The sequence below is a fragment of the Glycine soja genome, chromosome 19 (assembly GCF_004193775.1).
Source record: "Glycine soja cultivar W05 chromosome 19, ASM419377v2, whole genome shotgun sequence".
NCBI classification, from domain to species: domain Eukaryota; kingdom Viridiplantae; phylum Streptophyta; class Magnoliopsida; order Fabales; family Fabaceae; genus Glycine; species Glycine soja.
In genome coordinates this window covers 32,972,135-32,994,560 of record NC_041020.1, presented here as the reverse complement: position 1 = coordinate 32,994,560, position 22,426 = coordinate 32,972,135, and positions in this window count along the sequence as shown.

Here is a 22,426-nt window from a genome sequence, read left to right as displayed (position 1 = left end):
ATTTTTTGAAAGGATTACTAGTTTGATGATTGTATTGTCTAAGGTCCATCAAATACACATGACATCTTATGTAACACTTTGAGACACACATCAACCCTCCATGTGAGTCCTAACACAAAAATACAGACACCTCATCTTTGGTAGTCGGGCTCTCCAACCAACAAGTTATCTTTAACCTCTAATTATTTAAATATAATGTCATATCTTTATTTATCTCTTGACAGGTATTCAATTATCTACAAGGCTGCACATTAGTTGTAAGTAACAATTATTTATTAACTTTTATCTCTAAGCTATACATTATCTCTAACTTTATCTATAAGATATCAGTTATTATTTACACACCGGTAATTATCTGTAAGGGTTGTAACAGCCCTTACATACAAGGACCTGCAACTCCCTCTACACACTATAAGTACCAGGTTCCCTCGTATTCTCTCGACATGCTTTATGCTATCGAATGCATACACCTACTCACAAATTTGTGTATTCTCACTCTTCTAACTCACATACTTTTGTTTTGCATGTCCTCCTGCTTGTACTCTTGATAAAGGCAACTCTTAGTCCGACGTACGAAGTCTAAGAACCTACCTTAAACGTGTGTCAGCTCTGGATTTTTATAAATGCAATGGTAATATAATAAGCATGTAAAGTAATCTTATACCATCAAATAAAAAAATTATGGTTATAATTTTTAATGTGATTATTATAAAACCAAAATAAATACCAACATGGTGGTTTAAATTGAATGATATATATCATAAAATCGTTTGACGACAGTCCAAAGTCTATTTTCTTTCATATTATAAATTGTAGTGAGTTTTTAAAATTCAATGATTTTGTAGTATTATCAATTTTTTATCCATGTAATTATTAACCGTACTGAATTTTATTTTTCAATTTTCCTTTTGTTGTAATAAGTTTGATTCTTGTTCATTGTTTCTATAATTAAGAACTTATTAGTTATCATATTATATCTTAGTATTATTCTTAAGGAAGAAAAAATGTTAAGAAAATATAATTATGTTTTTTTTTAAAAAAAGTGCATTCTTCTATCTTCTGAAGTTGATGTCACAATTAGTGATTTTGCATTTAGGAATGTTTGAAGAATTACTTTTTATTATAATGTGATACAATGTGATGCATTTAGGAGTAAATTGAATAAAAAATGTGATACATCTTTATAAGATTTCTTGAAATCATTTTATTAACTTAGTGTAATGCAAAATGTGATACACTTTTAATTTTTTTTTATAATTTTTTATCTTTTAAAAAGTTTAAATTAGTTCATTACTAGATTAAGTAGGTTTTAAACTTGTGATTGCACGGATTCAATTAAATTATATATTTATTTTTTATTTGTATTTAATATTTATATTATTTTTTAAATATTTAGAAATATATTAAAGAAAATAATATTAAAATTAAGAAATATAATTAATTACATTTTAACATATACGGTAACAAATTTGCATATATTATCAATATAATATAACAATCTAATCAGTAAGTTAAATATTTCTATGCAAAAGTATATAATCAAAAGAAGGATATATCATGCAATTGACATACTATCATCTATTGTTGACTTTTATCATAATAATAAAAAAATTGGTACAATCCTATAAATTATATACTACAATATATCTTCATATATTGCAGTCATGTAATATAATAACAATCATGATAAGAAATCACCCATCACAATAGATACATACCAGTATATGCCAGATTTCACAAATCAGTACCAACAATAAATTATAGATCAATTTAAATATCTCTTCAGATGTTTAATAAATATTCACATAAAAGCCTAATCTTTCTATAAATTATGTAAAATATAATTTCACTTAAAATGAATAAACTCATTAACATTTAATCGGACAAGTTTTCATAATTTTAACATTTGATATACTCAATTATACCAAAGTCATCAAGTTATATAACATTAGAAGACAATAATTTTCATCTTCAAAGCTACTCAAAATATGTTACATCTAACAAAAATTACCTTAACATCTTATAATTCACATATTTCATTTATATTTGTATAATCTTTCATGTGAAATGAAAATTAATCTACTATATATATTTAATATATAATAAACAAATATATATCTCAATACATCTCATCTACACCAAATAAAATAATAATTTGGATCTAAACATAACATGCAGTACAAGATTACGATCATGATATTTATCTAACAAATATATATATATATATATATATATATATATATATATATATATATATATATATATATATCAGTTATATCTAAAGAAACTAAAACAATATTAATAACATAAAGATAAAGTGACACGTAACAATATTTTCAAACAATTTCAATTGATCCGGAAACATATCATAACACCAAAGGTTCAAAAGTTTAAATAAATAAATAAAATTTATAATTAAAAATATTAAAACCATGAAGATGCCCAGTACATACGCTTCAACTTTCTAATTAACAAATCAATGGATATAAGCATGGCAATAAGTGTGTATGCTTCGACTTTCTAATTGTAAATAATTATAAGCACCACTGTACGATAGCTTTTGTTAAATCACTTGAACGCTTCATGCCAAATGACACACTATGCAGCATGAGTACTGCTTCAATGTGCAAGCAAATAAAATATGAACCTTTGTGACAGTTTCATAAATATAATTTTAATACAAAAGAACCTGGCTTTGATACCAATCGAAGGGAAAAAAAGAGTGTTCAAAATACACACAGCGCGTTAAAAAAGATTTATTTTACATCTAAATTATATTGAAACAGATAACATACTAAATATATACATGTTGATGAGTTTTTGAAACATAAAAAATTTCTTCAATAGTGTGAAGACTACACGTGTATCCACACTGAAACTAATCTCTATTCTCCAACAAATTTGACAAATGGAATAATAATCTTAAAATATTGGAACTCTATGAGAACAAGAAGAGAAGTAATTTTTGTCATTTAAACGTTCAATCTAAAGCTTTATTTATAGCATATAGTAGAAAAACAAATATTCAATAAATTCGAAATCACCACTTCATCGTATCTTATCTTTATCTTTTAAGTCATTTTCAAATATTATTTCTTATTACTTTCTATCGTTAGCCATTTAGCAATTTGAAATTGAAATATTAATTGATCAAGTTCAACTTGTTGTGCGTAATAACTTTTTCAAACCCAATTCCAAATATTTTAATTATATTTTAAGATATTATTCAAATTAATATATTAATCAAGATAGGTGTCTAACAACACACTTTAACGTCCGAATAGCATATATAAGGTAACATATTTTACCTTCAAGAACCAGTAGAAAAATAATGTAATGTTTCCTTCCATCATTTATAGCTCAAGGTTAACTCTAGAGTATAGTATTACTATAAAACTATAATAAGTTAACACATTATATTTAATCAATGAATGACTTAAGAAAATCTTTTCTTCTTTCATTTAATTGTCATGACCAAGGTCTTAATTCTATCATAGAGCTTAACTCATTACCTAGAGTTAATTGATTATTTCTTCTTGATTAATCATCAACTCTACAAGTATTTAATCATATCCAATATTCATTCAACTAGTGCCCTAAGATATTAGGTGTCTGAAATTAAAATATAACAAATAATTTGTTAATTACTATGATAATATCATGTCAAAGGAAACTATTATATTTCTTCTTAAGAACTTCCTATTGACATATCAAGATAATATTAATTATTAAGAATTCTCAATTGAGTCGGTTCAATGATGACATTCACATATACATCATCTATATATGCAATTTAATAAATGAGATCTATTAATCTTTATTCATTATATATATATATATATATATATATATATATATATATATATATATATATATATATATATATATTGATATATTCATATTATTGATGTCTTATTCACAATAATCCTATGATCAATAACAATTTAAATTAAAATTATAAAAGACTTGTTTCTCATTTATTATAATATCTGTCATGATAACAAGTCTCTAATTTTAATCAGGGACTTGTCAAATCAACAATTTAATAAAACAATACATGTGATAGTAAAATAAAGAACATTTTTTAAACTAAAATTGATAACAAGATGGATTGGATCTTGGGCATATAAATTTATCCCCAACAATCTCCTACTTGCAGTAGAGCCAATAACTCATGTATTCCACTACTAGCTAATTCCAACTTATTCTCATCAAACTACTTTAGTTTTTAATTTTGAGTCTCCATAATGAGGCATAATCTTTAGTTCTTAAATACTTAAGAATGGTCTTACCCACTTTCAAAGCTCCCCACCAAGACTTTATTGATATCAACTTGTTACACCTAGTGCATAAATGATATTAGAACATGCAAAAGTCATGTCATATACAATAGCTCCCACTATGCTAGCATATGATACTCTAGTTATGTATTCTCTCACTTCATGAGTTTTAGGAAAATCCTCCATATTGAGAGTAACTCCAATTTCTATTGGCAAATAGTCACTTTTGGAGTTTCCATGGTATACCTCTTTAGGATGGTATCAATGTACCTAGATTGGGAGAGTCTAAGTAACCTTTTAGATCTATCTCTATAAACCTTTATTCCTAGAATACAGGTTGTCTCTCCTTAATCTTTCATGGAGAACTATTTTGATAACCAAATCTTTGTACTTAATTTGCATTGTTGGTATATCATTTCCAATGAGTAATATGTCATCCACATATAGCACTAAGAAAATGATTACACTCCCACTAACCTTTTTGACTCACAAGGTTCTTCCTCACATTAAAGTGAATGTTCCAACTTTTGGAAGCTTGTTTCAATCCATAAATGGATCGTTTGCAACTTGAAAACTTTATTAGTATCATACAACGATGTGAATCCATAAAACTTTATTGCAACTTGAAAACTTTATTAGTATCATACATATCCTCTTTTAGCTCACCATTAAGGAAAGATATTTTTACATCCATTTGTCATATTTCATGATCATAGTATGCTGCTATAGCAAGAAGAATCTGAATTGATTTGAGCATTGCCATAGGATAAAAGTTTTGTCATAATCTATACCATCCTTTTGACGATATCCCTTGCCAACAATGCAAGCTATTGCCATGGGAGAAAAGTTTTGTCATAACCTATACCTTCGTTTGATGATATCCCTTGGCAACAATGCGAGCTTAATAGGTCTCGACCTTCCCATTTGCTCCAATCCTTTTCTTGTAAACCCTTTTACAACCAACTAGTTCTATACCCTTTGAAGCTTAAACTAGAGTTCATACTTTGTTGATCTTCATTGATTCCATTTCAGATTCCATAGCTTCTTGCCATTTCTTACAATCCAAGCTTCGCATAGCCTCTTCATAAATTCTTGGATCATCATCATCATGATAAACCTTATTTGATGTGTCATCTAGGACCATCAAGTTTAATCTATTAGGTGCACAATGCACTCAAGTAGATTTTCTAGAAGGCCCATGCATTTGGTTCATAGATTGCTGAATTGGCTCTAAGGTTGGTTCATTAACTTGATCTTGAACTATAGCTGGCTCTTGAACCACAATTGCTGGAGGTGATGACCTTTGTGGTAACTTCAGAACATTAAAGAAAGGTATTTCAGTTTTCATCCCATAGTCTTGAGTTGTTTCATTGGTTAATTGAGTTTCATCAAGCTCAATTTCTTTATCATGACTTCCTTCTACAAGGAATTTCCTTTCTAAAAAATGGTTACTCTTGCCACAAACACTTTATGGTCGCAAGGTTGGTGTAAACAATATCTCATAATTTATTTGGGATACCCAATGTATCTACATTTCTCAGATCTTGCCCAAGTTTATCTATTCACAATCTCTTAATGTAAGTGGGATAATCCCAAATCTTGTTATATTTGAGATTCATTTTAGCTCTTTCCATATCACATAGGGAGTTGTAGATACTGATTTTGTAGAAACTTTATTTGGCAAATAAGTTACTACTTCTAAAGCACATATACACATAAACTTACTAGAAGATCATAGGTAACTTGATTATCACAGTCATTTAGCTTATTAAGCATCTTATGCATGAGATCAATTCTTAGGTAACAATACTAATCGTCATAATTGGATCCAACCAATTTTTATCAAAATTTCTTTAAGTGGAAAATTTCTTAAAACTATGAATGAGTCACTTGGTTGTCAAGTCATTTTTCAAAAATATTCTAAGGCAGAATATATCACATATTTTTCTAAGACATGATATATAACATACACTTTGAAAAAATAATCATACCAAATAAGTATCTATTGTCAAACCAATCTTATTGGTATCTACAAATTAAATTTAATGCTCCTCCAGGTAGTACAGATGTTTAGTATAAAAAATAATTTCAAAATTCACGATCTCATGTTATATTAATTAAGTATAAGTCTCCTGGTTTTCAAGTCATTCCTTATTATTAATTAAATAAATAACTTGCATCACATGCTTTTATTTTAAGCTACAAATCTCTTGGTTGTCAGGTTGTTCATTATTATTAATTAAATAAATAACTTGCATCACATGCTTTTATTTTAAGCTACACGTCTCCTAGTTGTCAGCTCCTTCCTTGTAATAAACTAATTTTTGACACATGCTCTTTCAAATTACAAGTTTCTTGTTAGTCAAGTCATTCCTTGTGATAAAATAAATCAAAATAACTTGCATCATATGCTCCAATTTATTTTTTTAAAACCACAATTTCCTTGATATTCAGGATGTTCCTTGTAATTAAATAATTTAATATATAAAATAAATTGGATAATATATCATCATATAATAAAACACATATCATCATATGTATCGCCATAAAAAACTATAAGCAACATGTGGAGAAAAAAAATTGCTTCTACAATAAGATTTTTATAGTCATTGACAAAATACAACTTGAATTAAATCATTTTAATTCAAAATCATATTTCTATATTAGTTGTTTAGAATAGAAATAACTTTTGTTGTCAACTTCTTTGACAAGCAAAAGAAAGAAAAAAACTTAAACAATCTTGGTGCTTAGAAAACTTGTTTTTCTAACAATTCGAAAAAAAAAACTCATGATGCATTCTCTCCCTTATTTCTATCTAATGTCTAAATTTAAAAACACAGATTTATTTTTTGTGTTTCTACCTGTTAGTTATTAATATATTTAACTTTAAAAGAATTTTTTTTAGTTCTATTTGCCAACTATTAACATATTAAAAACAAAATCTTTTTTTGTGTCTACTCAATAAATTAAATATCTCCAAGCAGAAAAAAAAAATCAAAATGATATATAATATTAAGTATTATTAAATTTTATCACAATAATTAAAATCTAGGTACAATCCTATAAATTATATACTACAATATATCTTTATATACTGCAATCATATAATATATCTAATATATATTATATGTATATAATAATATAATAAAAAAATTTGCATATATTATCAATATAATATAACAATCTAATCAATAAGTCAAATATCTCTATGTAGAAGTATATAATCAAAAGGATATATCATACTGTCAACTTTTGTCACAATAATAAAAATTTTAGTACAATCCTATAAATTGTATACTATAATATATCTCCATATATTGCAATCATATAATATAATAACAATCATGAAAAGAAATCACCAATCAAAATTGACACATATCGGTATGTGATATTTCATCAATCAATCCCAACAATAAATTATAGATCAATTTAAATATTTCCCTACATATTTAATAAATATTCACATAAAAAAATGTGAGATATGAATTTCAAAATTTCTAAACATCTAAACAAATATATCACAATATATAAATGTATACTTTGTGAAAAACTTCACAATGAAAAGTATCGAGCCTAATATTCCTGTAAATTATATAAAATATAATTTCACTTAAAATGAATGAACTCATTAACATTTAATCGGACATGCTTTCATGATTTTAACATTTGATATACTCAATGATACCAAAGTCATCAATTTATATATAAATGTTGAAGACAATAGTTTCGTCTTCAAAGCTATTGAAAACATGTTACATCTAATAAAGATTACCTTACCATCTTATAATTCACATATTTCATCTATACTTGTATAATCTTTCAATACGGGAACGTGAAAATTAATGTACTATTATATATCCAATATATAATAAATAAATATATATCTCAATACATCTCATGTACACCAAATAAAATAGTAATTTGGATCTAAGCATATCTAACATGCAGTACACATTTACGATCACAATATTTATCTAACAAATATATATCAATTATATCTAAAGAAACCAAAACAATATTAATAAGATAAAGATAAATGGGCACATATCAAGATTTCCAAACAATTTGAATTGATCCCGAAACATATCATAACAACAAAGGTTCAAAAGTTTAAATAAATAAATAAAATTTATGATTAAAAATATTAAAATCATGAAGGTGCTTCAACATTCTAATTGTAAATAATTATAAGCACCAAAATATGAACTTTTGTGACAGTTTCGTAAATAGGAAAAATTGCAATTTTGGTCCCTCACTTTTGCTCCAGTTTCGCATTTGGTCCCCCTATAATTTAATTCACAAATTTGGTCTCTCATTTTTTAAATCCCTGCAATGTTGGTCCGAAACGTCCCAATTGGACGTTGACCGTTAGCCTCAGATGTTGATTGCCACGTGTCAACATCTGATAGGTAGGCTTGGTTTTTTTTTACCCTACTGTGATGTGGTAAAAATTTGTTTAAGCTGAGGATAATTCAAAAAGCTTTTTTTAGGGTTAGGGTTAATTAAAAAAAAGCTTTTTAATTAAGTGTAGGGTCTGCAGCGGAATTGCTTCATTCGGTGGAAGGTGAGAAGTGCTTCATCGGCGAGGCCTTGTTCATCGAGGAGATTGATGAGGCACGTGATGGTGGCGGTGGTCACGTGAGGGGAGTGTTTGAGGAAGTGCCAGAGGGGTTTGAGGGTGGTGGCGCGGGCGAGGAGGTAGGCGAGTTCGTGGCACGTGGGCTCGGAGAGGAGGAAGTTGAAGCGGGATTCGACCTAGTGGAAGAACTCAAGGACTTTGAGTGGGCCCAGGTGGTTGGCTTTGTAGGGGTCAAGGTGGGCCGCGGGGCCAAGGAGGAGGGTGTTGTTGTGGAGCTTGTGGTGTTCGAGGTTGAGGTTGTGCTGACGGAGAGGGGTGTAGTAGCGAAAGAGGTTGAGAGATCGGAGAGCTTCGTCAAGAGCTGAGAGAGAGAGAGAGAGGTTGAGAAATTGGAGAGCTTCATCGAGCTTGCCGGCGGCAAGGCGGCACAACCCGCCTTGTAGGCTTCGTCGGCAACACGCGCATCATATCCCTCGTCGGCGTCGATAAGAGTGGTGGAGCGTGAGATTTCAAGATTTGAGATCGCGGAGTTGATCTTCGCCATGAGTGTCTCCGGCGTCGCTGCGATTATCTTCACTCCGTCAAAAATGTTCCAATGGATTTTCCCCGAACCCATGTCGGTGAGTCTGCTACACGAGATCTTGTTAATCGGTAAAAGCGATTTGTCACAAAAGGAAGTGAATGATGAATGTGTTGCTGTGTAACATTTTTTGCATCGGAAACAAAAAAAAAACAAATTTTATGCTGAGTGATTACTGATTAATGATTTTCTTACACACTGATCTGATCTAAAACCCTAGCTAGCCATTTTGGGTTTGGGGACGCAACGCAAATCGTAACAAGAACTGTGCAATGTCATTTGGAAGAGAATTGTACCGTGTCATCAGGAGGGTTAGGGTTAGGGTTAATTAAAAAAAGCTTTTTGAATTATCCTCAGCGTCACCAAATTTTTACCACATCACAGCAGGATAAAAAAAAAAAGCCTTTCCAGGGAACCTATCAGACGTTGACACATGGCAGTCAACATCTGAGGCTAATGGTCAATATCCAATTGGGACGTCCCGGACCAACATTGCAGGGATTTAAAAAATGGGGGACTAAATTTGTGAATTAAATTATAGGGGGGCCAAATGCGAAACTGGAGCAAAAGTGGGGGACCAAAAGTGCAATTTTGTCTCGTAAATACAATCTTAACAGCAAAGAACTTGGTTCTTATACCAATTAAAGGGTAAAGGGGGTGTTCAAAAAATGCACAACGGGTTAAAAAAAGATTTATTGATGGATTTTAGGTCTTCAAGTCCTTCAATGTTGCCCTCCATCCGCCAAAAGCTTCTCGCATCACTGAGGTCCTTTAGCAACGCCCTCCTTCGGGTTTGTTTAAGTGTAACACTGATGGCTCTTTTTGGGGGCACCTTGGAGAAGCTGAATGTGGGGGAATTTTCAGAGATGATAAAGCTCTCCCTTAAGGTTGTTTTGTGCAGTACTTAAGTATCTCAACATCTTTTGAGGTGGAAATTTTTTGTGCTATTGTAGCCATTGAAACAACTTATGAGAAGCAGTGGTATTCACTTTGGCTCGAATGTGACTTGGCTCTCGTCATCGAAGCTCTTCAAAACAATAATCTGGTCCCGTGGAAGCTCAGAATCAAATGGGCTAATTGTGTTCATATAACCAAATCTTTTCCTTTTAAAGCTACTCATATTTTTCGGGGAAGAAACTGTGTTGTGCAGACATTATCGCTACCTTTGCGTGTCTAATCGCCATTCTTACTAGTGGAATGATACATCTTTTTTTTGCTTTGTTTTTTTTTCGTGATTTCTAAGGGCTGTAGCAGTACAGATTTAGACATATGTAGCTTGGGTTTTGATCTGGTCCCCCAAGGTTTTTTTTTTTGTTCTGTTTACTTTAATGAATTTAGGTTTTGGAGTTCTGGCATTTGTTGTCTGAGCAAATGTGCCTCCTTACCTTCTCCCCCCAAAATCAGCTCATTACTTGTTGCTAGTAATTTTTCCATGGTTTTGTTGAATTATAAAGCTAATTCAACAACACATTATAGATAGTTAAAAGGGTACATATGTAGAAATAGGTGCTTTTCTAGAAGATGGATTAATAAAGATACAATAGTAACAATGTGGTAATAACACTAATAATGTGGCAACGGGATTAATGGAAATATTCCAATAGAATCTCTCTTAAACTTTGAGTAAAATCACGTTTTATATAACTTGTTGAATGTTATGTGCAGGGAAGGGGAGAGAGAGAAAAGGTTGCCTTAGTTCGAGGCAAGGCTCCTCCAGAATATGAGTGAGTTAACAAGCTTTTTTTTCATCCTTTATTCGATATTCATGCAATGTTTATATAGACTGCGAGTTCTGCTACATGCACGTTCAATAGCTACAAGTTATTACAAGTAAGAAAGGCTTTAACGGAAATAACAACCCTCAACAGCTAACTAACTTGTAACGGTCCCAACTAACTCCACGTTGCCTCGTTACTAATCTGCACGTGCCTCTTTCGTGTCTGTTGTATTATGATACGTAGTCATGCAGGTATATGGGTTTGGTGATAACCCTTCTAGGCCTTTCGGGTTCGGGTTCCTGTGGGTTGCTATCACCACTCCCGTCCCCAAACACCACCTTGTCCTCAAGGTGGTAAGTGTCGCGCAGGTCCGGCCAAGGTTCCCAGGTGGTATCTTCCGAGGGTTGCCCTTCCCACTGAGTTAGAACCAAACGTGTTGGAGGAGATGTTGATGTGTCAAGTTTGGAATCTAGGAAGCAAAGAGGTCGTGGCACAGGTTTGTGATCCTTGACCTGCAACGACCATAAGTCGGAGCACAATGGTGGATGTCTGTGGTGTGCATGCAAAAGAGAGCAGTGGAATACCGGGTGGATGCGTGTTGTGTCTGGTAGCTTTAGACGATACACGACTTTCCCCATGCAGTCTGTGATTTGGAAGGGTCCAAAGAAACGTTTGGACAGTTTTGGGTGGGTTTGCCCTGTGACTGAACGTTGACGGAAGGGTCTGAGTTTGACATAGACCCACTGGCCCACCGTGAAGGTAACGTCATCGCGTTTGGCATCTGCGTACTACTTCATTGTATTTTGTGCCTTTGTTAGTCGCCGTCGAAGTGCCTCGTGTATCTACTGACGGGAGCTAACCAAGGAATCAACTGCCTCGTTGTTTGTCATTCCCGGAAGGTATTGCGGCAATGTTGGCGATGGTTTGCCATAGATTACTTCGAATGGAGTAAAGCCTGAGCTGGAATGAAGGGATGTATTATAGGACCATTCAGCCAGAACTAGATATCGGAACCAAGTCGCCGGCTGGGAGTGAGCGAATGATCGAAGGTACTGTTCTAACACACGATTCATGACTTCGGTTTGCCCATCGGTCTGCGGGTGGTACGCCGTACTCATGCGAAAACGGGTGCCACTGATTCGAAAGATTTCTCGCCAAAAGGAACTAAGGAACACTGGGTCTCTATCGAAGACGATGCTGCGAGAGAATCCATGGTGTTTACAGACCAAATCTAGGAATAGGGATGCGACCTTGAAGGCAGAAAAGTTTATGGGTAATGCGCCAAGATGAACGCCCTTTGAGTATCTATCAACAATGACGAGGATGACTGTGAATCCTTGAGATGGCGGCATGTGGGTGATAAAATCCATAGAGAGGTCCTCCCAAACCCCTGCCGGAATTGGTAAGGGTTGCAGCAATCCCGCCGGCCGCCGTGTACTGAACTTAGTTTGTTGACACACACTACATTCACGCACAAAGCGTTTAACATCCTGTTGTAGATTGGTCCAATAGAAGTTGGATTCGAGGCGGTGAGTGGTCTTTGCGACGCCTAAATGTCCTTCCAAGGGTGTAGCGTGGAACTCGAGCAAGAGGGTGGGAATGTAAGGATTAGTTTATTTATCCAGATACGTCCTTTGAATAGAAGCAGGTCGTTGTGAATGTGAAAGTCGGGGTAGGCTGAGGGATTGGTATGAATCTCGGATAGCTGAGCTTGGAACTTAGAACTGGCTTGTAACGTACGATGAAAATCATCAAGGAAGTCAAGTTGAGGTACCAAGAGTAAGAGTAGTTGGCCTCCTGACTCTGACGGCACGCGAGAAAGGGCGTCTGCGATGACGTTAGAGGAGCCAAATTTATACTGGATAGTGTAGTCGAAGCCTAGTAGCTTGGACAAGTAATAGTGTTGTTTTGGGGTTTGTATAACTTGGGTCATGAGCTCTCGAAGGCTCTTATGATATGTGAGAATGGTGAATGATCTCCCCAACAAATATTGACGCCATTTTCGGACTGCAGTGACAATGGCGTGGAGCTCCCTTATGTAGGTTGAAGCGTGGAGTAGGCGTGGTCTGAAGGCTTTACTAAAGAATGCAATGGGGTGATTCAGCTGCATTAGCACGACGCCCATGGTGGTGCCGGAAGCATCCGTCCTAACGATGAATGGTTTTGCAAAGTTAGGTAAGGCCAAAATCAGGGCACTAGTCATTGCTTCCTTGAGCTGGTTGAAGGCAGCCTGAGACTCTGAAGTCCATTCGAAGGCTTCTTTGCATAGTAATTTGGTGAGGGGGGCTGCTATAGAAGCATAACTTTTACAAATTTATGATAAAAGCCCGTGAGGCCCAAGAATGCCCTGAGTTCCTTGGCCGAGGTTGGGGTAGGCCACTGCACCACGGCTTGAACCTTAGATGGCTCTGGTTCGACTCCCTTGCTCGAAACCACATGCCCTAGATACTCCAGTTGATTCTGTGCGAATAGACATTTTGTGTGCTTGAGATAGAATTGCTCTCTTACAAGTGTTTGGAAGATGAGTTCCAAATGCTGGAGGTGGGATGATAAGGAGTCACTGTATACCAGGATATCATCGAAGAATGCAGCGGTGAAACGACGCAGGAATCATGTTCAGAGGTTGTTCATGGCGGCTTGGAAGGTGGAGGGTGCATTGCACAGGCCGAATGGCATAACACGGTACTCGTAGTGTCCGTGATGCATCCTGAAAGCCGTCTTCTCGATGTCAGGTTCATGCATGAGTATCTGGTGGAATCCTTGCCTTAAATCCAGCTTTGAGAACCATGATGCGTACCCCAACTCATCTAGCAACTCGTCAATGGTTGGAATCAAAAAGGGTCGCGCACGGTGGTTGAGTTTAATGCGCGATAATCCACGCACATTCGCCAGGTGTCATCCTTCTTCTTCACGAAGAGGACTGGGGATGAATAAGGGCTCATGCTTGGTTGTATAAGACCGGTAGAGAGAAGATAGGAGACTTGTTTCTCTATTTCCATTTTCTGGAAGTACGGGTAACGATACAGGCGTATGTTCACCGGGGCAGTTGATTGAAGAAGATTGATTCGATGGACTACTCCCCATGGTGGTGGAAGGTTGGTTGGAGTCTGGAAGAGATGTTGATACTGATGGAGCAAAGCTGAGATTGTAGGGATCGGGTGAGGAAGATGTAGTGGTGGGTCGGGTTTGGTTGCGGGTAAGAGGCACAAGTGGAATAGCACTGAAGTTGACCCGATTCGAATCAGGCGTTAGACTTGAGATGTTGAAACCGGCTGGCCCATTTGTTACGTCTGCCCGAAGTTCCACCGGTTGGCCCAAATGATTGAACTTCATGACAAAGGAAGTGTAATCAGTCATTGCTGGCCCAAACTATTTCAGCCATTCGATGCCCAGGACCGCATCGGCGCCGCTTATTGGAAGCAAATGGAAGGTAACCTGGAAGCGATGGCCTTGTGTAACATCCCAATTTTTGTAATCTAGATTAAAAAGGATTGTTATTTATAAATAAATAGAGTTTTAGAAAAATGATGAGATTTTATAAATAAATAAATAGGGAGATATAATTATTAATTAAAATAATGATTTGAGAGAAAATAAAAAGGGTATTTCATTTATTTGTTTGATAGAAAATAAAATAGAGTTTATTTTTATAAAATAAATAAATAAATAAATATAGGGCAAATAATAGGCTGAATACCCTAGGTATAAATAGTTATGTTAAGTCAGGTGCCTTTTTTGGCCTCATTCTCGTTTTTCCCATTCTCCTCTCAAAACCCTTTCTTTTTCCCGCAGCCCACCAAACCTGTCTCAGAGAAACAACGATCTCGGACTCTTTCACCGTTGGATCGTCGTGAAATTTGAGTACCACGTTCGCAACCCAATTTCGAACATTCGCACCGTTGGAAATTTCAAAATCATATCTGAGTTTAGAGGAAAACCCTTCGCATTGTAGCATTTTAATTTCCCGCAGAAACCCAAAACTGTCTCGGTAAAATTACGATTCTGGTTTCGTTAACCGTTGGATTTTCATGAAATTTGGATATGTAGTTAGAAATTCAATTGCGCACACGTCTGCCGTTGGGATTTTAGAGATATTATTTGTAGAGGGAGAAAAATGAATCACATGAAGACAGTACAAGTGGAGGTTTCAATCTCTTCTCCGTCTCTCTGACGTTTGGGAATTCTATCGAAGCAGTCGGAGAAATAACTGAAGGAATCTCAAGGAACCGCTAGAAATGTTACTATCGCTGGCTGAAGACACGTGAGTCTGCTTAGAGGTAAGGGATGAGTTATTCACAATTGGGGGTTAATGAGAACATGTGTAGGGATCCTTAGAGAACTAAATTTGGGTTTATTTTAGGATGTTTATTGAATTATAATTTTTCTTTATGATTATGAATGCAATATTATTGTGTTCTATGTACCAATTGATGTCCTGATGAGAATTGATTGATAAACTTGAGTGCTCTTGATGTCTGTGTTTAACCCATGATTTTGATTAATTGATTTTGATACAATTGTGAGAAACTATTTTAGAGGCTTTACATCCCATGTTGTGATAAATTGAACATGTGACGGATGATGAAATACATGTGTATTGAGATGGGATGTGTGTATTGAGTTGTGAACTATGAACTGTGCAATCACACAATTGTAAGACCCTTTAAGGGCGACAAGTATTGTGATGGGATCCACTGTGGGAACCCGACGAGTTAAAATGATTTTTGAAAACAATTGAGTAAATGTGTGTATTGCATAGTTCATAGATAAAGTGTATATGATTCATGAGGTGTGATAACATGTTAAATTGAGATTATACCATTGTGATTGGGATTAAGTGTATGTGATAAATTGAGTATGTATATGATTGAGATATATATGTGCATTGAAGTGTTGTGTGCATTGAGTTGTGAACTATGAATTGTACAATCACATAATCATAAGTCCCTTCAAGGGCGACGAGTTAATGCTAGGTCCCTTTTAGGGCGACGAGTTAATCTTAAGTCCCTTTAAGGGCGACGAGTTAATGATAAGACCCTTAAAAGGCGACGAGTTAAAATTATTTTGAGAACAATTGAGGAGTCGTGTGTTTTGTACAGTTCATAGATAGAGTCTGTGTGCTAAAATGTTTTCTGGGTTGGACCTGAATCAGGAGGGAGAGGCCCTGACGGACTCTTCGGAGTGTAGGCCTTGGGGGTCACACGGTTTGAGTGCTCCTTTAAGCCTATGTTGATCCCATATGGTTGGAGCATTCTTGCAAAACACTGTGACCCTGACTGGTCTCCCTATGATATTACCTAGTGAGAGTGACTTGACTTATTATTGTGTGGTTTGTCTTGTCATGTACTCCTAGGCGCCCGACGAGGTTTTTCACTGACATGGTACCACATTGCATATATGCTTGAGTCTTAGCATAACTGTCGCATACGCTTGCTAATTGTTTATCATGAAATTGATGTGTTATTATGTCTTGATCGGAGTGTGTGATTCCTGTGTATAATGATTGATGATTGAAAGGTGTGATTGATGGATGGAAAGTGTGATTGATGAATGACAAAGTGATGAAATAATGTGAGATATGCTAAGTAAATTGTATTTGGCTACTATATGTTGTGTTGTTTCTCTCTAGTAGTTAGAAATGTGATAACTCACTCCCGATTTGCTGTTTGTGTTTGGATCCTGTGATGATCTTGAACTTTGTGTTCGGGGGAGCAGATGAATAGGTGGATGACTATGAAGAACCTCATACTAGAGGACACGGGAACACCATGCTCTGATAGGATGTGACATTAGGATATAGATTCTATATTAATTGTATGAAACTTAGATGGCCTTCTTTGAGCCGAGATGACTTTATTATTTATTTGGACAAGTTTGAATATGATGTAGAAGAAAGTGAATGTGAGCCTTTTACCCATTTGAAAGGCTTGTATTTAAAAATGTTTTAAAAATACTTTTAATTAATATTTGAATTTTTATTCCTTTATTAATATACATGTGAGGGGTAGAGGGTGTCACACCTTGGAGAGATAATGGGGTGTTGGAACATTGTTGATTGCAATCGAGGATGGAGCCATTTCCCACAAGCACACGAAGGGGAGAGGTGGTTTGGATAGGAAGGTGAAGAAACTTGGCTATGCGGGGTCAGAGGAAATTGTGGGTACTTCCACTATCTATGAAGATTGTGAGGCGGACATGGTGGATAGTTCCAAAAAGAAGAAAAGTTTCAGAGGAAGGAAGACCTGATAACGCGCGAAGACTGATGTGGGGAAGGTTGGTACTGGTTATGGAGTCAGGGGTAATAGTAGGTACCTCTTCCTGTATAGTTGTGAGCTCTAGGCTTACTTGACCCTTGCAACGATGATTCGAGTTCCATTTTCCGTCGCAGTTATAGCAGAGGCCTTTCTCTTTACTGAAAGCTATTTCATCCGAGGAGCATTGAATATATGGTGGTTTTGGCTTGGGGTTGGAGTTGGTAGGGTGGTTTAATGGTATAATGTTTTTGGACCTATGCGCATATCATCAATCTCGTAGCTTATCTTCCTCTAGTTTTGCAAGTGCAATTGCCTGAGGAAGGGATATTGGTTGAAGTGCTAGTACCTCTCGGTGAATCTCCAGTGATAGGCCAGAGATGAAACAACTTAACATGAATGGAGGTGGTAATCCTATGACACGATTGGCTAATCGCTCAAATTCAGTCAGGTATTCATTAACCGTCCTGCACTGTGATAGCTTGAAGAGAGCTCCCTTCGGGTCATCATAGAATGTTGGCGCGAATCTGGACTCGAGTGCTTGTAAGAAGTCAGACCAGGAGGTGATGAACCCATTGCGGTACATCCACAGATACCAGCTTAAGGCGGTGCCGTCGAGGTAAAATGAAGCTACCGTGATCCTTTCTTCCTCTGGAGTGTTCTGATAGTCAAATAATTGTGACATTTTGAAGATCCATCCTAAAGGATTGTGGCCATCGAACCTTGGGATGTCTAGCTTGGCACAGTTTCGTTGGGTGGGCTGAACATTGGAATTGGAATTGGGGTGGTTGTGGTTGATTTCTCGTAGACGAAGATGATCAAGAATAGAGTCTACTTTGCTGGAGAGCTCGGCATATTTGTCATTGAGGGAGATTTGGCTGTTGGATAGTCAAGCGATGGCGTCTTTGAGCTTATCCATGGTGGTCTTCCTGGTTGCATGGTCAGCCATGGCGATGGTGACGGCGGCAGGTCGGACCAGTGTTATGTGCAGGGTAGGGGAGAAAGAGAAAAGGCTGCCTTAGTTCGAGGCAAGGCTCCTCCTGAATATGAGTGAGTTAACAAGCTTTTTTTTTCATCCTTTATTTGATATTCATGCAATGTTTATATAGACTGCGAGTTCTGCTACATGCACGTTCAATAGCTACAGGTTATTACACGTAAGAAAGGCTTTAACGGAAATAACAACCCTCAACAACTAACTAACTTGTAACGGTCCCAACTAACTCCACGTGGCGTCGTTACTAATCCGCACGTGCCTCTTTCGTGTCAGCTGTACTATGATACGTAGTCATGCAGGTATATGGGTTTGGTGATAACCCTTCTAGGCCTTTCGGGTTCGAGTTCCTGTGGGTTGCTATCATTGAAAGTGATCTCATATATATAAAAAAGTAAATTTTATTTGAAACTTTGAGAGACATCAGTTTAAAATTTTAACTTTATAATAGTCATTGATCTAATTTAATTATGTAATTTTTATTTTAATATTTTTAGTTGTTAGAAAAAATTTAACTTCACAATAGTTTGTTGACATGATTCAATGTGATTTAACTTTAATTGAGAATTGTTAATTTTTAAAACAAAAAATATTAATAGTGTAAAATAGAATAATTATAAGTAGTCATCACATCATAATTCATCATGTGTGATAAATTTGTTGACTTTTACAATAACTATCTTAAAAGTTATATAAAGAGTGATTTGCAATTGAATATTATAAAACTAGTTCATACTGTTACTATATGTCCATTAAACTCTTTTTAAAATTTAATTTTTTATATAAGATAATTATGATTAAATGTCTTTTAATTTACTATTTTTATTAAATAAAAATAGAAAAACCTAATAAAATAAGAGATAATATAGTTACTTCAAAATATATTCGTTCTTACTTCTCCATCACTATTGCTCTACTTTTCTCACTTCTTTAGTAACAACAACAACAATGATAATAATACTAATGATATACAATTTTTTTAATTATACTAAATGAGAGTGTTCAATTTATGATGTGATTGAGTTAATCAATTTAAATCTTCAATAATATCACATAAAATTAATTCTTTTAAGTCTTTCTCAATTATGGAGTCTCATACCTGCACAACCTTCCACCCTCTCATTTCAGTGTGATTCATATGAGGTGTTATATACCCTACACATATAATTACTAAATTATTATTTTATGATATGTATATTACTTAATTACTTTTATTGTCACTATTTCTTATCTATTCTTTCTATTATTTTGAAGATTGAAACTAAAACTCTAAAGACAAACATAAGTTATAAGGAATTACTCTCTCTCAAGCATTACTCTCTCTCAAGCCTTACGATTTTTAGGTGATGAGGATATAATTTTCATAAGAAAATTTTGACTAAGATAGGAGTTTATATTTGATTATAGCAAGTTGATTGTTTAAACTTGACTCCTTGAATAAATAATATATTTAGTTTTGTTCAATTTTTTTAAATTATTTTTTTTTCATTTTTTAAAAACTATTGTACAAGGAAAGGTATATCGGAACTCCAATGAGAATAGAGATAGGAAAAAAATTTCATACCCATTGGGTATGGGTACATGGATGGTTTTGGGGAAACCACATATGCTCCACTCCGTTTTCATATCCAACCAAAGTACAACTAAATTAAACATATGGAGAATAAAGTGTAACCGATCAGTTTACTAGTAGTGTGTGTTTGGTTTTATATTGATGTAGAACCCAACTCACATCCCAACTATGTTTTACACAGAAATTTCTATTTATTTTATTTTTTCTTAAATATTTTTTTGTCCTTAAAATTTGAAGGTCTATCTGTTTTAAGCCCCAAAAACCCAAATTAAAATATATATTTTTTAGTCCTTCAAATTCTAGGGAAAAAAAATTAGTGCTTCCCACAATAAAAATCACCATAAGTGGATTCAAATTGTCAAAAATTTGTCAAGAGGAACTAAATAAATTTTTTTCACAAATTTAAAGGATTAAAAATATAAAATTTAATTTAGGAAGACTAAAAAGAATATATTCTAAATTTAAGAAACCAAAAACATGTTAAAATCCTTTTTTCATATAATTGGTATATGTACTGAGCAACTACACACTAAACCAAACACACAACTTAAGAGTTGAAAATAAGGGTTAATGATATGTTATTATATAGTTAACATCTTTTTTTTTTCCACTCTAAACATTTTTTTTCATTAAAATTTTATTGAAGTTTACATTCATTTGCTTTTTTTCTTTAATTTTTTATTAGTTTGATATTGACATATTTTATTTTGTTTTAAAAATAGTTTTTGTCTCTATTTAATAGTATTCTATTGTACATTCAGTTATTTTTCCACTGTTTATACATCTAGTTATACTAAGACATTAGTTATTTGAATTAGTATGACATTTTTTTTACCAAAAGATAATTATATCATTGCATTCGTAATAAATAGGTATGTAGTATGACATGATTAGATATATATCATTATTTGAGTAATGAAAAGAAATATTTTATAAAAGTTTTAAAACTTGTAAAGATCAAAACTAACAAATAAATTTTAAGTATAACTTTAAAAACTAAATTTATAAGAATAAAAATATATTTACCTTTTAATTATACATACACTGATGAATAAGATTCCATTCTTAGAGTGCATCAATGTACATGGCATAACATTGCAGGTGGCTTAGAGATAATTAATTTAACAATATCTTCAAAAGATGTTGGCCATGAGTTATTGTAACCGTGCCTATACATGAATTTGTTTGTTAAGGGATACAATTCAATTGATGGAAGAAAATGTGAGTTATTATAAATTCACAAATAAAATATAAAGATTTTATTAATTAATCAGTACTCTTAAGATATTAGTTAGGAAATTAAAATAAAAAAATATTTATTTTATTAAACATATGAGAGCTTAAAAAAGTTATGGGAAGTAATTTGCATATCACTATAAAATCTTTCTCCTTTTTGCCAAAAAAAAAAAAAATACGCAAAGAGTTCATTTGCTTCTCTCTCTCCCTCAATCTCTCTGTGTATGTATATTTCTGATTTTATTTCACGATACCGTGAATCTTCCAAATTCACCCCATGAATCTTCCAATGATATTATAATTCTGATTTTAATGTTATTTCACGACACCATGAAATAGAAAAAGTAGAGAGTTAGAGACTGGGCCTAGCTTAAAGGGCCACTAACTATTGGTTACCGTCCCACATCGCCTTCCTCTACATCTCAAATCCAAATTTTTTAACATGTTATATGCCGATCCAAGTTTTAATAATAATTAAAAAAAAGTTAATGATATTTTTATCTCTAAACCATTTCTAAATTTTGGCTTTAATCTCCTATATCGAAAAACTTGGTTTTAGTCTCAATATTTTTTAAAATACTTAAATTCTAGTCTCTATAAAACGAAAAAGTGTTAATTTAGAGACTAAAATTAAGGTATTTTCAAAATGTATGGACATAAACTATTAATTTTGAAAGTCAATAACAAAAAACGAAATTTAAAATTTTTTCAGAACTTAAACCACTATTAACCCATAAATAAATAATCAATAAACATATAACACAGGTTCATATCATATCAGAACACGGCTGATAGAAATATTCCTTTCATTTCTCCTTTTTATAGCTCATGACATGCATTCCATTCTTTTCTAAATTTATGTATGCTTTGGCTTTGAACCCATAAATTATGGAACCTACCAGAGTGTCGTCTCATGCCCAACCCAATCTTTTGACACGCATTTCTTTCCACTTTTCAAGACTTAACATAGTTTAATAAATAAATCAGACTCACTTTGATCAAACAGTAAAGCAATCAGAAAAAAAAAAAAAAAAAAAAAAGACACCCAGCTGAGCATTATTAGAAGCTTATGAGGGAAAGAATTAAAAAAATAAAAATAAAGCTAGTTCTTTTGGTTGGCACATAAAGCAAACCCCACTGGCCACAACAAATAACATACCTTTCTTCTCTCGTTAACCCTTGTCTTTTTTTCTCACCAAGTTTAGCATCATCTTC